This window comes from Rhinoderma darwinii, assembly GCF_050947455.1.
Source record: "Rhinoderma darwinii isolate aRhiDar2 chromosome 5 unlocalized genomic scaffold, aRhiDar2.hap1 SUPER_5_unloc_7, whole genome shotgun sequence".
Classification (NCBI taxonomy): Eukaryota; Metazoa; Chordata; class Amphibia; order Anura; family Rhinodermatidae; genus Rhinoderma; species Rhinoderma darwinii.
This window is the reverse complement of record NW_027461820.1, coordinates 303,831-316,971: the sequence shown is the minus strand read 5'-3', so window position 1 is coordinate 316,971 and position 13,141 is coordinate 303,831. Positions and strand designations below refer to the sequence as shown.

The window sequence follows — 13,141 nt, the reverse complement described above, 5'->3', positions numbered from 1 at the left end:
ACAGACGACACACAACAAGAGGTGGCAATCTATTCATTAATTGCATTTAATCAATGAGCTCATTATCACTCATGCATTGTCCAACAGGTGTTGAAATAATGGGATTAAAAGGGGAGATCCCTTCAGAAAGACAGAAACAATAGCAAAGACAAAAAACACTTTTGGAATCTGCTTTTAGTCAACACATAAGGAAAGGGTGCACCGGTCCTGGAAATACTGCAATACCAGGTCAATGCGTGGAGTGGACAGAGCAAGCTCTATTTCCATCTCCCTGTTCTAAAAATCCATTTAATATATGGTCCCCAGATAGGGGACGTATCAGATATTAAACTGATAAGAACAGATACTACACTTGATCTTAGCCAAAAGGCCGAGAAGCGATAACCCGAACGGGCCGCGCGTTGCCCGAGCCTGCCCGATACTGCTGTTCAGCCCTTGCAGCGATTCAGCCTACTTCTAGGCAATTCCATGGGGCCCTGCAGGCTCACACACTCACAGCTACACGGGAGGTGAATAAAGGCCGGAGAGGAAGCCAGACAGGATTTGCTTCTTTTGCTTGCACCACAATGCAGTGCTGAAAGAGGAGGAATCTACATAAAAACGCCTTCCTGGCAACGCCCAAATGCCCTGCTGCCATGCAGATAAACACTGGCAGCGGCAGCAAGTGCATGCCCACAGCCACCCCTTGTTCCTTCACACCTTGTATCAGCTGTAATCCAGTCCAGTCCAGTGCTGCCTGCTGAGCAGCACTGACCAACACTGCCTGGGCCCAGGCTTTTATCTCTGAGGCCCCATTATGATGTCAGAAAGCTGGCTCTGGAATCCTGAGGGCTCCACTATGACACGTGCAAAGTTCCGTCTGAACTTTATATAAGACGGTGAGGCTCAGTCAGTCACTCAGTGTTGCCTGAGAGGGCAACACTGCAACAGCCGGCCGCCAGGCTGTCTTTTTTTTGCACAGCTAGTTGCCTCCAGGAGGCCACAAGAGGGAGACAAGGGACTGCAAAATGGAAAATAGGCATCCACCAACTTTACAGACAACTTCTCCTTGCTCCTACAACCTCCATCCTTGCACAGTTTGTTATTCTTCTAGGTAACATAGTAACAAATCCAAATTGCTGCTCTCTTTGTAGGCAAGCAAGGCTTTGTTGCAACTGCAATTCTTACTTCTTCTTGAAATGTAGGGACGACAGTACATTCCATCACATCCATCTAGTGTACACAGGTAGGTCCATTGTGGCGGGCAGGCGAGCGGGCGGGCTGCTTTATTGGCTGTTTGCTGTTCCCCTACTCCACTCCACTATTTGACTGTTGTGCTGCATCAATCAATCAATCAATCAATCAATCAATCAATCAATCAATCAATCAATCAATCAGTGGCTGGCTCAGGTGCAGCTCTTTAACTTACCTAAAAGGGAGGGCGGAGAGAAGACAAGGAAGGTGAATGAGGTGTTCCAATGTGAAATGCCGGAAACACAGAAACACAGACGACACACAACAAGAGGTGGCAATCTATTCATTAATTGCATTTAATCAATGAGCTCATTATCACTCATGCATTGTCCAACAGGTGTTGAAATAATGGGATTAAAAGGGGAGATCCCTTCAGAAAGACAGAAACAATAGCAAAGACAAAAAACACTTTTGGAATCTGCTTTTAGTCAACACATAAGGAAAGGGTGCACCGGTCCTGGAAATACTGCAATACCAGGTCAATGCGTGGAGTGGACAGAGCAAGCTCTATTTCCATCTCCCTGTTCTAAAAATCCATTTAATATATGGTCCCCAGATAGGGGACGTATCAGATATTAAACTGATAAGAACAGATACTACACTTGATCTTAGCCAAAAGGCCGAGAAGCGATAACCCGAACGGGCCGCGCGTTGCCCGAGCCTGCCCGATACTGCTGTTCAGCCCTTGCAGCGATTCAGCCTACTTCTAGGCAATTCCATGGGGCCCTGCAGGCTCACACACTCACAGCTACACGGGAGGTGAATAAAGGCCGGAGAGGAAGCCAGACAGGATTTGCTTCTTTTGCTTGCACCACAATGCAGTGCTGAAAGAGGAGGAATCTACATAAAAACGCCTTCCTGGCAACGCCCAAATGCCCTGCTGCCATGCAGATAAACACTGGCAGCGGCAGCAAGTGCATGCCCACAGCCACCCCTTGTTCCTTCACACCTTGTATCAGCTGTAATCCAGTCCAGTCCAGTGCTGCCTGCTGAGCAGCACTGACCAACACTGCCTGGGCCCAGGCTTTTATCTCTGAGGCCCCATTATGATGTCAGAAAGCTGGCTCTGGAATCCTGAGGGCTCCACTATGACACGTGCAAAGTTCCGTCTGAACTTTATATAAGACGGTGAGGCTCAGTCAGTCACTCAGTGTTGCCTGAGAGGGCAACACTGCAACAGCCGGCCGCCAGGCTGTCTTTTTTTTGCACAGCTAGTTGCCTCCAGGAGGCCACAAGAGGGAGACAAGGGACTGCAAAATGGAAAATAGGCATCCACCAACTTTACAGACAACTTCTCCTTGCTCCTACAACCTCCATCCTTGCACAGTTTGTTATTCTTCTAGGTAACATAGTAACAAATCCAAATTGCTGCTCTCTTTGTAGGCAAGCAAGGCTTTGTTGCAACTGCAATTCTTACTTCTTCTTGAAATGTAGGGACGACAGTACATTCCATCACATCCGTCTAGTGTACACAGGTAGGTCCATTGTGGCGGGCAGGCGAGCGGGCGGGCTGCTTTATTGGCTGTTTGCTGTTCCCCTACTCCACTCCACTATTTGACTGTTGGTTGTGCTGCATCAATCAATCAATCAATCAATCAATCAATCAATCAATCAATCAATCAATCAGTGGCTGGCTCAGGTGCAGCTCTTTAACTTACCTAAAAGGGAGGGCGGAGAGAAGACAAGGAAGGTGAATGAGGTGTTCCAATGTGAAATGCCGGAAACACAGAAACACAGACGACACACAACAAGAGGTGGCAATCTATTCATTAATTGCATTTAATCAATGAGCTCATTATCACTCATGCATTGTCCAACAGGTGTTGAAATAATGGGATTAAAAGGGGAGATCCCTTCAGAAAGACAGAAACAATAGCAAAGACAAAAAACACTTTTGGAATCTGCTTTTAGTCAACACATAAGGAAAGGGTGCACCGGTCCTGGAAATACTGCAATACCAGGTCAATGCGTGGAGTGGACAGAGCAAGCTCTATTTCCATCTCCCTGTTCTAAAAATCCATTTAATATATGGTCCCCAGATAGGGGACGTATCAGATATTAAACTGATAAGAACAGATACTACACTTGATCTTAGCCAAAAGGCCGAGAAGCGATAACCCGAACGGGCCGCGCGTTGCCCGAGCCTGCCCGATACTGCTGTTCAGCCCTTGCAGCGATTCAGCCTACTTCTAGGCAATTCCATGGGGCCCTGCAGGCTCACACACTCACAGCTACACGGGAGGTGAATAAAGACCGGAGAGGAAGCCAGACAGGATTTGCTTCTTTTGCTTGCACCACAATGCAGTGCTGAAAGAGGAGGAATCTACATAAAAACGCCTTCCTGGCAACGCCCAAATGCCCTGCTGCCATGCAGATAAACACTGGCAGCGGCAGCAAGTGCATGCCCACAGCCACCCCTTGTTCCTTCACACCTTGTATCAGCTGTAATCCAGTCCAGTCCAGTGCTGCCTGCTGAGCAGCACTGACCAACACTGCCTGGGCCCAGGCTTTTATCTCTGAGGCCCCATTATGATGTCAGAAAGCTGGCTCTGGAATCCTGAGGGCTCCACTATGACACGTGCAAAGTTCCGTCTGAACTTTATATAAGACGGTGAGGCTCAGTCAGTCACTCAGTGTTGCCTGAGAGGGCAACACTGCAACAGCCGGCCGCCAGGCTGTCTTTTTTTTTGCACAGCTAGTTGCCTCCAGGAGGCCACAAGAGGGAGACAAGGGACTGCAAAATGGAAAATAGGCATCCACCAACTTTACAGACAACTTCTCCTTGCTCCTACAACCTCCATCCTTGCACAGTTTGTTATTCTTCTAGGTAACATAGTAACAAATCCAAATTGCTGCTCTCTTTGTAGGCAAGCAAGGCTTTGTTGCAACTGCAATTCTTACTTCTTCTTGAAATGTAGGGACGACAGTACATTCCATCACATCCATCTAGTGTACACAGGTAGGTCCATTGTGGCGGGCAGGCGAGCGGGCGGGCTGCTTTATTGGCTGTTTGCTGTTCCCCTACTCCACTCCACTATTTGACTGTTGTGCTGCATCAATCAATCAATCAATCAATCAATCAATCAATCAATCAATCAATCAATCAATCAGTGGCTGGCTCAGGTGCAGCTCTTTAACTTACCTAAAAGGGAGGGCGGAGAGAAGACAAGGAAGGTGAATGAGGTGTTCCAATGTGAAATGCCGGAAACACAGAAACACAGACGACACACAACAAGAGGTGGCAATCTATTCATTAATTGCATTTAATCAATGAGCTCATTATCACTCATGCATTGTCCAACAGGTGTTGAAATAATGGGATTAAAAGGGGAGATCCCTTCAGAAAGACAGAAACAATAGCAAAGACAAAAAACACTTTTGGAATCTGCTTTTAGTCAACACATAAGGAAAGGGTGCACCGGTCCTGGAAATACTGCAATACCAGGTCAATGCGTGGAGTGGACAGAGCAAGCTCTATTTCCATCTCCCTGTTCTAAAAATCCATTTAATATATGGTCCCCAGATAGGGGACGTATCAGATATTAAACTGATAAGAACAGATACTACACTTGATCTTAGCCAAAAGGCCGAGAAGCGATAACCCGAACGGGCCGCGCGTTGCCCGAGCCTGCCCGATACTGCTGTTCAGCCCTTGCAGCGATTCAGCCTACTTCTAGGCAATTCCATGGGGCCCTGCAGGCTCACACACTCACAGCTACACGGGAGGTGAATAAAGGCCGGAGAGGAAGCCAGACAGGATTTGCTTCTTTTGCTTGCACCACAATGCAGTGCTGAAAGAGGAGGAATCTACATAAAAACGCCTTCCTGGCAACGCCCAAATGCCCTGCTGCCATGCAGATAAACACTGGCAGCGGCAGCAAGTGCATGCCCACAGCCACCCCTTGTTCCTTCACACCTTGTATCAGCTGTAATCCAGTCCAGTCCAGTGCTGCCTGCTGAGCAGCACTGACCAACACTGCCTGGGCCCAGGCTTTTATCTCTGAGGCCCCATTATGATGTCAGAAAGCTGGCTCTGGAATCCTGAGGGCTCCACTATGACACGTGCAAAGTTCCGTCTGAACTTTATATAAGACGGTGAGGCTCAGTCAGTCACTCAGTGTTGCCTGAGAGGGCAACACTGCAACAGCCGGCCGCCAGGCTGTCTTTTTTTTGCACAGCTAGTTGCCTCCAGGAGGCCACAAGAGGGAGACAAGGGACTGCAAAATGGAAAATAGGCATCCACCAACTTTACAGACAACTTCTCCTTGCTCCTACAACCTCCATCCTTGCACAGTTTGTTATTCTTCTAGGTAACATAGTAACAAATCCAAATTGCTGCTCTCTTTGTAGGCAAGCAAGGCTTTGTTGCAACTGCAATTCTTACTTCTTCTTGAAATGTAGGGACGACAGTACATTCCATCACATCCATCTAGTGTACACAGGTAGGTCCATTGTGGCGGGCAGGCGAGCGGGCGGGCTGCTTTATTGGCTGTTTGCTGTTCCCCTACTCCACTCCACTATTTGACTGTTGTGCTGCATCAATCAATCAATCAATCAATCAATCAATCAATCAATCAATCAATCAGTGGCTGGCTCAGGTGCAGCTCTTTAACTTACCTAAAAGGGAGGGCGGAGAGAAGACAAGGAAGGTGAATGAGGTGTTCCAATGTGAAATGCCGGAAACACAGAAACACAGACGACACACAACAAGAGGTGGCAATCTATTCATTAATTGCATTTAATCAATGAGCTCATTATCACTCATGCATTGTCCAACAGGTGTTGAAATAATGGGATTAAAAGGGGAGATCCCTTCAGAAAGACAGAAACAATAGCAAAGACAAAAAACACTTTTGGAATCTGCTTTTAGTCAACACATAAGGAAAGGGTGCACCGGTCCTGGAAATACTGCAATACCAGGTCAATGCGTGGAGTGGACAGAGCAAGCTCTATTTCCATCTCCCTGTTCTAAAAATCCATTTAATATATGGTCCCCAGATAGGGGACGTATCAGATATTAAACTGATAAGAACAGATACTACACTTGATCTTAGCCAAAAGGCCGAGAAGCGATAACCCGAACGGGCCGCGCGTTGCCCGAGCCTGCCCGATACTGCTGTTCAGCCCTTGCAGCGATTCAGCCTACTTCTAGGCAATTCCATGGGGCCCTGCAGGCTCACACACTCACAGCTACACGGGAGGTGAATAAAGGCCGGAGAGGAAGCCAGACAGGATTTGCTTCTTTTGCTTGCACCACAATGCAGTGCTGAAAGAGGAGGAATCTACATAAAAACGCCTTCCTGGCAACGCCCAAATGCCCTGCTGCCATGCAGATAAACACTGGCAGCGGCAGCAAGTGCATGCCCACAGCCACCCCTTGTTCCTTCACACCTTGTATCAGCTGTAATCCAGTCCAGTCCAGTGCTGCCTGCTGAGCAGCACTGACCAACACTGCCTGGGCCCAGGCTTTTATCTCTGAGGCCCCATTATGATGTCAGAAAGCTGGCTCTGGAATCCTGAGGGCTCCACTATGACACGTGCAAAGTTCCGTCTGAACTTTATATAAGACGGTGAGGCTCAGTCAGTCACTCAGTGTTGCCTGAGAGGGCAACACTGCAACAGCCGGCCGCCAGGCTGTCTTTTTTTTGCACAGCTAGTTGCCTCCAGGAGGCCACAAGAGGGAGACAAGGGACTGCAAAATGGAAAATAGGCATCCACCAACTTTACAGACAACTTCTCCTTGCTCCTACAACCTCCATCCTTGCACAGTTTGTTATTCTTCTAGGTAACATAGTAACAAATCCAAATTGCTGCTCTCTTTGTAGGCAAGCAAGGCTTTGTTGCAACTGCAATTCTTACTTCTTCTTGAAATGTAGGGACGACAGTACATTCCATCACATCCATCTAGTGTACACAGGTAGGTCCATTGTGGCGGGCAGGCGAGCGGGCGGGCTGCTTTATTGGCTGTTTGCTGTTCCCCTACTCCACTCCACTATTTGACTGTTGTGCTGCATCAATCAATCAATCAATCAATCAATCAATCAATCAATCAGTGGCTGGCTCAGGTGCAGCTCTTTTACTTACCTAAAAGGGAGGGCGGAGAGAAGACAAGGAAGGTGAATGAGGTGTTCCAATGTGAAATGCCGGAAACACAGAAACACAGACGACACACAACAAGAGGTGGCAATCTATTCATTAATTGCATTTAATCAATGAGCTCATTATCACTCATGCATTGTCCAACAGGTGTTGAAATAATGGGATTAAAAGGGGAGATCCCTTCAGAAAGACAGAAACAATAGCAAAGACAAAAAACACTTTTGGAATCTGCTTTTAGTCAACACATAAGGAAAGGGTGCACCGGTCCTGGAAATACTGCAATACCAGGTCAATGCGTGGAGTGGACAGAGCAAGCTCTATTTCCATCTCCCTGTTCTAAAAATCCATTTAATATATGGTCCCCAGATAGGGGACGTATCAGATATTAAACTGATAAGAACAGATACTACACTTGATCTTAGCCAAAAGGCCGAGAAGCGATAACCCGAACGGGCCGCGCGTTGCCCGAGCCTGCCCGATACTGCTGTTCAGCCCTTGCAGCGATTCAGCCTACTTCTAGGCAATTCCATGGGGCCCTGCAGACTCACACACTCACAGCTACACGGGAGGTGAATAAAGGCCGGAGAGGAAGCCAGACAGGATTTGCTTCTTTTGCTTGCACCACAATGCAGTGCTGAAAGAGGAGGAATCTACATAAAAACGCCTTCCTGGCAACGCCCAAATGCCCTGCTGCCATGCAGATAAACACTGGCAGCGGCAGCAAGTGCATGCCCACAGCCACCCCTTGTTCCTTCACACCTTGTATCAGCTGTAATCCAGTCCAGTCCAGTGCTGCCTGCTGAGCAGCACTGACCAACACTGCCTGGGCCCAGGCTTTTATCTCTGAGGCCCCATTATGATGTCAGAAAGCTGGCTCTGGAATCCTGAGGGCTCCACTATGACACGTGCAAAGTTCCGTCTGAACTTTATATAAGACGGTGAGGCTCAGTCAGTCACTCAGTGTTGCCTGAGAGGGCAACACTGCAACAGCCGGCCGCCAGGCTGTCTTTTTTTTGCACAGCTAGTTGCCTCCAGGAGGCCACAAGAGGGAGACAAGGGACTGCAAAATGGAAAATAGGCATCCACCAACTTTACAGACAACTTCTCCTTGCTCCTACAACCTCCATCCTTGCACAGTTTGTTATTCTTCTAGGTAACATAGTAACAAATCCAAATTGCTGCTCTCTTTGTAGGCAAGCAAGGCTTTGTTGCAACTGCAATTCTTACTTCTTCTTGAAATGTAGGGACGACAGTACATTCCATCACATCCGTCTAGTGTACACAGGTAGGTCCATTGTGGCGGGCAGGCGAGCGGGCGGGCTGCTTTATTGGCTGTTTGCTGTTCCCCTACTCCACTCCACTATTTGACTGTTGTGCTGCATCAATCAATCAATCAATCAATCAATCAATCAATCAATCAATCAATCAGTGGCTGGCTCAGGTGCAGCTCTTTAACTTACCTAAAAGGGAGGGCGGAGAGAAGACAAGGAAGGTGAATGAGGTGTTCCAATGTGAAATGCCGGAAACACAGAAACACAGACGACACACAACAAGAGGTGGCAATCTATTCATTAATTGCATTTAATCAATGAGCTCATTATCACTCATGCATTGTCCAACAGGTGTTGAAATAATGGGATTAAAAGGGGAGATCCCTTCAGAAAGACAGAAACAATAGCAAAGACAAAAAACACTTTTGGAATCTGCTTTTAGTCAACACATAAGGAAAGGGTGCACCGGTCCTGGAAATACTGCAATACCAGGTCAATGCGTGGAGTGGACAGAGCAAGCTCTATTTCCATCTCCCTGTTCTAAAAATCCATTTAATATATGGTCCCCAGATAGGGGACGTATCAGATATTAAACTGATAAGAACAGATACTACACTTGATCTTAGCCAAAAGGCCGAGAAGCGATAACCCGAACGGGCCGCGCGTTGCCCGAGCCTGCCCGATACTGCTGTTCAGCCCTTGCAGCGATTCAGCCTACTTCTAGGCAATTCCATGGGGCCCTGCAGGCTCACACACTCACAGCTACACGGGAGGTGAATAAAGACCGGAGAGGAAGCCAGACAGGATTTGCTTCTTTTGCTTGCACCACAATGCAGTGCTGAAAGAGGAGGAATCTACATAAAAACGCCTTCCTGGCAACGCCCAAATGCCCTGCTGCCATGCAGATAAACACTGGCAGCGGCAGCAAGTGCATGCCCACAGCCACCCCTTGTTCCTTCACACCTTGTATCAGCTGTAATCCAGTCCAGTGCTGCCTGCTGAGCAGCACTGACCAACACTGCCTGGGCCCAGGCTTTTATCTCTGAGGCCCCATTATGATGTCAGAAAGCTGGCTCTGGAATCCTGAGGGCTCCACTATGACACGTGCAAAGTTCCGTCTGAACTTTATATAAGACGGTGAGGCTCAGTCAGTCACTCAGTGTTGCCTGAGAGGGCAACACTGCAACAGCCGGCCGCCAGGCTGTCTTTTTTTTTGCACAGCTAGTTGCCTCCAGGAGGCCACAAGAGGGAGACAAGGGACTGCAAAATGGAAAATAGGCATCCACCAACTTTACAGACAACTTCTCCTTGCTCCTACAACCTCCATCCTTGCACAGTTTGTTATTCTTCTAGGTAACATAGTAACAAATCCAAATTGCTGCTCTCTTTGTAGGCAAGCAAGGCTTTGTTGCAACTGCAATTCTTACTTCTTCTTGAAATGTAGGGACGACAGTACATTCCATCACATCCATCTAGTGTACACAGGTAGGTCCATTGTGGCGGGCAGGCGAGCGGGCGGGCTGCTTTATTGGCTGTTTGCTGTTCCCCTACTCCACTCCACTATTTGACTGTTGTGCTGCATCAATCAATCAATCAATCAATCAATCAATCAATCAATCAATCAATCATCAGTGGCTGGCTCAGGTGCAGCTCTTTAACTTACCTAAAAGGGAGGGCGGAGAGAAGACAAGGAAGGTGAATGAGGTGTTCCAATGTGAAATGCCGGAAACACAGAAACACAGACGACACACAACAAGAGGTGGCAATCTATTCATTAATTGCATTTAATCAATGAGCTCATTATCACTCATGCATTGTCCAACAGGTGTTGAAATAATGGGATTAAAAGGGGAGATCCCTTCAGAAAGACAGAAACAATAGCAAAGACAAAAAACACTTTTGGAATCTGCTTTTAGTCAACACATAAGGAAAGGGTGCACCGGTCCTGGAAATACTGCAATACCAGGTCAATGCGTGGAGTGGACAGAGCAAGCTCTATTTCCATCTCCCTGTTCTAAAAATCCATTTAATATATGGTCCCCAGATAGGGGACGTATCAGATATTAAACTGATAAGAACAGATACTACACTTGATCTTAGCCAAAAGGCCGAGAAGCGATAACCCGAACGGGCCGCGCGTTGCCCGAGCCTGCCCGATACTGCTGTTCAGCCCTTGCAGCGATTCAGCCTACTTCTAGGCAATTCCATGGGGCCCTGCAGGCTCACACACTCACAGCTACACGGGAGGTGAATAAAGGCCGGAGAGGAAGCCAGACAGGATTTGCTTCTTTTGCTTGCACCACAATGCAGTGCTGAAAGAGGAGGAATCTACATAAAAACGCCTTCCTGGCAACGCCCAAATGCCCTGCTGCCATGCAGATAAACACTGGCAGCGGCAGCAAGTGCATGCCCACAGCCACCCCTTGTTCCTTCACACCTTGTATCAGCTGTAATCCAGTCCAGTCCAGTGCTGCCTGCTGAGCAGCACTGACCAACACTGCCTGGGCCCAGGCTTTTATCTCTGAGGCCCCATTATGATGTCAGAAAGCTGGCTCTGGAATCCTGAGGGCTCCACTATGACACGTGCAAAGTTCCGTCTGAACTTTATATAAGACGGTGAGGCTCAGTCAGTCACTCAGTGTTGCCTGAGAGGGCAACACTGCAACAGCCGGCCGCCAGGCTGTCTTTTTTTTGCACAGCTAGTTGCCTCCAGGAGGCCACAAGAGGGAGACAAGGGACTGCAAAATGGAAAATAGGCATCCACCAACTTTACAGACAACTTCTCCTTGCTCCTACAACCTCCATCCTTGCACAGTTTGTTATTCTTCTAGGTAACATAGTAACAAATCCAAATTGCTGCTCTCTTTGTAGGCAAGCAAGGCTTTGTTGCAACTGCAATTCTTACTTCTTCTTGAAATGTAGGGACGACAGTACATTCCATCACATCCATCTAGTGTACACAGGTAGGTCCATTGTGGCGGGCAGGCGAGCGGGCGGGCTGCTTTATTGGCTGTTTGCTGTTCCCCTACTCCACTCCACTATTTGACTGTTGTGCTGCATCAATCAATCAATCAATCAATCAATCAATCAATCAATCAATCAATCAATCAATCAATCAGTGGCTGGCTCAGGTGCAGCTCTTTAACTTACCTAAAAGGGAGGGCGGAGAGAAGACAAGGAAGGTGAATGAGGTGTTCCAATGTGAAATGCCGGAAACACAGAAACACAGACGACACACAACAAGAGGTGGCAATCTATTCATTAATTGCATTTAATCAATGAGCTCATTATCACTCATGCATTGTCCAACAGGTGTTGAAATAATGGGATTAAAAGGGGAGATCCCTTCAGAAAGACAGAAACAATAGCAAAGACAAAAAACACTTTTGGAATCTGCTTTTAGTCAACACATAAGGAAAGGGTGCACCGGTCCTGGAAATACTGCAATACCAGGTCAATGCGTGGAGTGGACAGAGCAAGCTCTATTTCCATCTCCCTGTTCTAAAAATCCATTTAATATATGGTCCCCAGATAGGGGACGTATCAGATATTAAACTGATAAGAACAGATACTACACTTGATCTTAGCCAAAAGGCCGAGAAGCGATAACCCGAACGGGCCGCGCGTTGCCCGAGCCTGCCCGATACTGCTGTTCAGCCCTTGCAGCGATTCAGCCTACTTCTAGGCAATTCCATGGGGCCCTGCAGGCTCACACACTCACAGCTACACGGGAGGTGAATAAAGGCCGGAGAGGAAGCCAGACAGGATTTGCTTCTTTTGCTTGCACCACAATGCAGTGCTGAAAGAGGAGGAATCTACATAAAAACGCCTTCCTGGCAACGCCCAAATGCCCTGCTGCCATGCAGATAAACACTGGCAGCGGCAGCAAGTGCATGCCCACAGCCACCCCTTGTTCCTTCACACCTTGTATCAGCTGTAATCCAGTCCAGTCCAGTGCTGCCTGCTGAGCAGCACTGACCAACACTGCCTGGGCCCAGGCTTTTATCTCTGAGGCCCCATTATGATGTCAGAAAGCTGGCTCTGGAATCCTGAGGGCTCCACTATGACACGTGCAAAGTTCCGTCTGAACTTTATATAAGACGGTGAGGCTCAGTCAGTCACTCAGTGTTGCCTGAGAGGGCAACACTGCAACAGCCGGCCGCCAGGCTGTCTTTTTTTTTGCACAGCTAGTTGCCTCCAGGAGGCCACAAGAGGGAGACAAGGGACTGCAAAATGGAAAATAGGCATCCACCAACTTTACAGACAACTTCTCCTTGCTCCTACAACCTCCATCCTTGCACAGTTTGTTATTCTTCTAGGTAACATAGTAACAAATCCAAATTGCTGCTCTCTTTGTAGGCAAGCAAGGCTTTGTTGCAACTGCAATTCTTACTTCTTCTTGAAATGTAGGGACGACAGTACATTCCATCACATCCATCTAGTGTACACAGGTAGGTCCATTGTGGCGGGCAGGCGAGCGGGCGGGCTGCTTTATTGGCTGTTTGCTGTTCCCCTACTCCACTCCACTATTTGACTGT

General features: G+C 47.9%; 9 non-coding genes across 9 annotated transcripts; all 9 read right to left on the bottom strand.

Annotated features, from left to right (window-relative positions):
- Positions 1–191: 191 nt before the first annotated feature.
- On the bottom strand, positions 192–382 carry LOC142696788 (U2 spliceosomal RNA). The gene has a single exon (XR_012864645.1). It is a non-coding gene; the product is annotated as a U2 spliceosomal RNA (small nuclear RNA).
- Positions 383–1,674: 1,292 nt separating this feature from the next.
- LOC142696787 (U2 spliceosomal RNA) lies at positions 1,675–1,865 on the bottom strand. Its single transcript, XR_012864644.1, has one exon. It is a non-coding gene; the product is annotated as a U2 spliceosomal RNA (small nuclear RNA).
- A 1,292-nt stretch (positions 1,866–3,157) lies between these two features.
- LOC142696785 (U2 spliceosomal RNA) lies at positions 3,158–3,348 on the bottom strand. The gene has a single exon (XR_012864643.1). It is a non-coding gene; the product is annotated as a U2 spliceosomal RNA (small nuclear RNA).
- A 1,293-nt stretch (positions 3,349–4,641) lies between these two features.
- LOC142696784 (U2 spliceosomal RNA) lies at positions 4,642–4,832 on the bottom strand. The gene has a single exon (XR_012864642.1). It is a non-coding gene; the product is annotated as a U2 spliceosomal RNA (small nuclear RNA).
- A 1,284-nt stretch (positions 4,833–6,116) lies between these two features.
- On the bottom strand, positions 6,117–6,307 carry LOC142696783 (U2 spliceosomal RNA). The gene has a single exon (XR_012864641.1). It is a non-coding gene; the product is annotated as a U2 spliceosomal RNA (small nuclear RNA).
- A 1,276-nt stretch (positions 6,308–7,583) lies between these two features.
- On the bottom strand, positions 7,584–7,774 carry LOC142696782 (U2 spliceosomal RNA). The gene has a single exon (XR_012864640.1). It is a non-coding gene; the product is annotated as a U2 spliceosomal RNA (small nuclear RNA).
- A 1,284-nt stretch (positions 7,775–9,058) lies between these two features.
- Positions 9,059–9,249, bottom strand: LOC142696781 (U2 spliceosomal RNA). Its single transcript, XR_012864639.1, has one exon. It is a non-coding gene; the product is annotated as a U2 spliceosomal RNA (small nuclear RNA).
- Positions 9,250–10,532: 1,283 nt separating this feature from the next.
- Positions 10,533–10,723, bottom strand: LOC142696780 (U2 spliceosomal RNA). The gene has a single exon (XR_012864638.1). It is a non-coding gene; the product is annotated as a U2 spliceosomal RNA (small nuclear RNA).
- A 1,296-nt stretch (positions 10,724–12,019) lies between these two features.
- Positions 12,020–12,210, bottom strand: LOC142696779 (U2 spliceosomal RNA). Its single transcript, XR_012864637.1, has one exon. It is a non-coding gene; the product is annotated as a U2 spliceosomal RNA (small nuclear RNA).
- Positions 12,211–13,141: the final 931 nt, after the last annotated feature.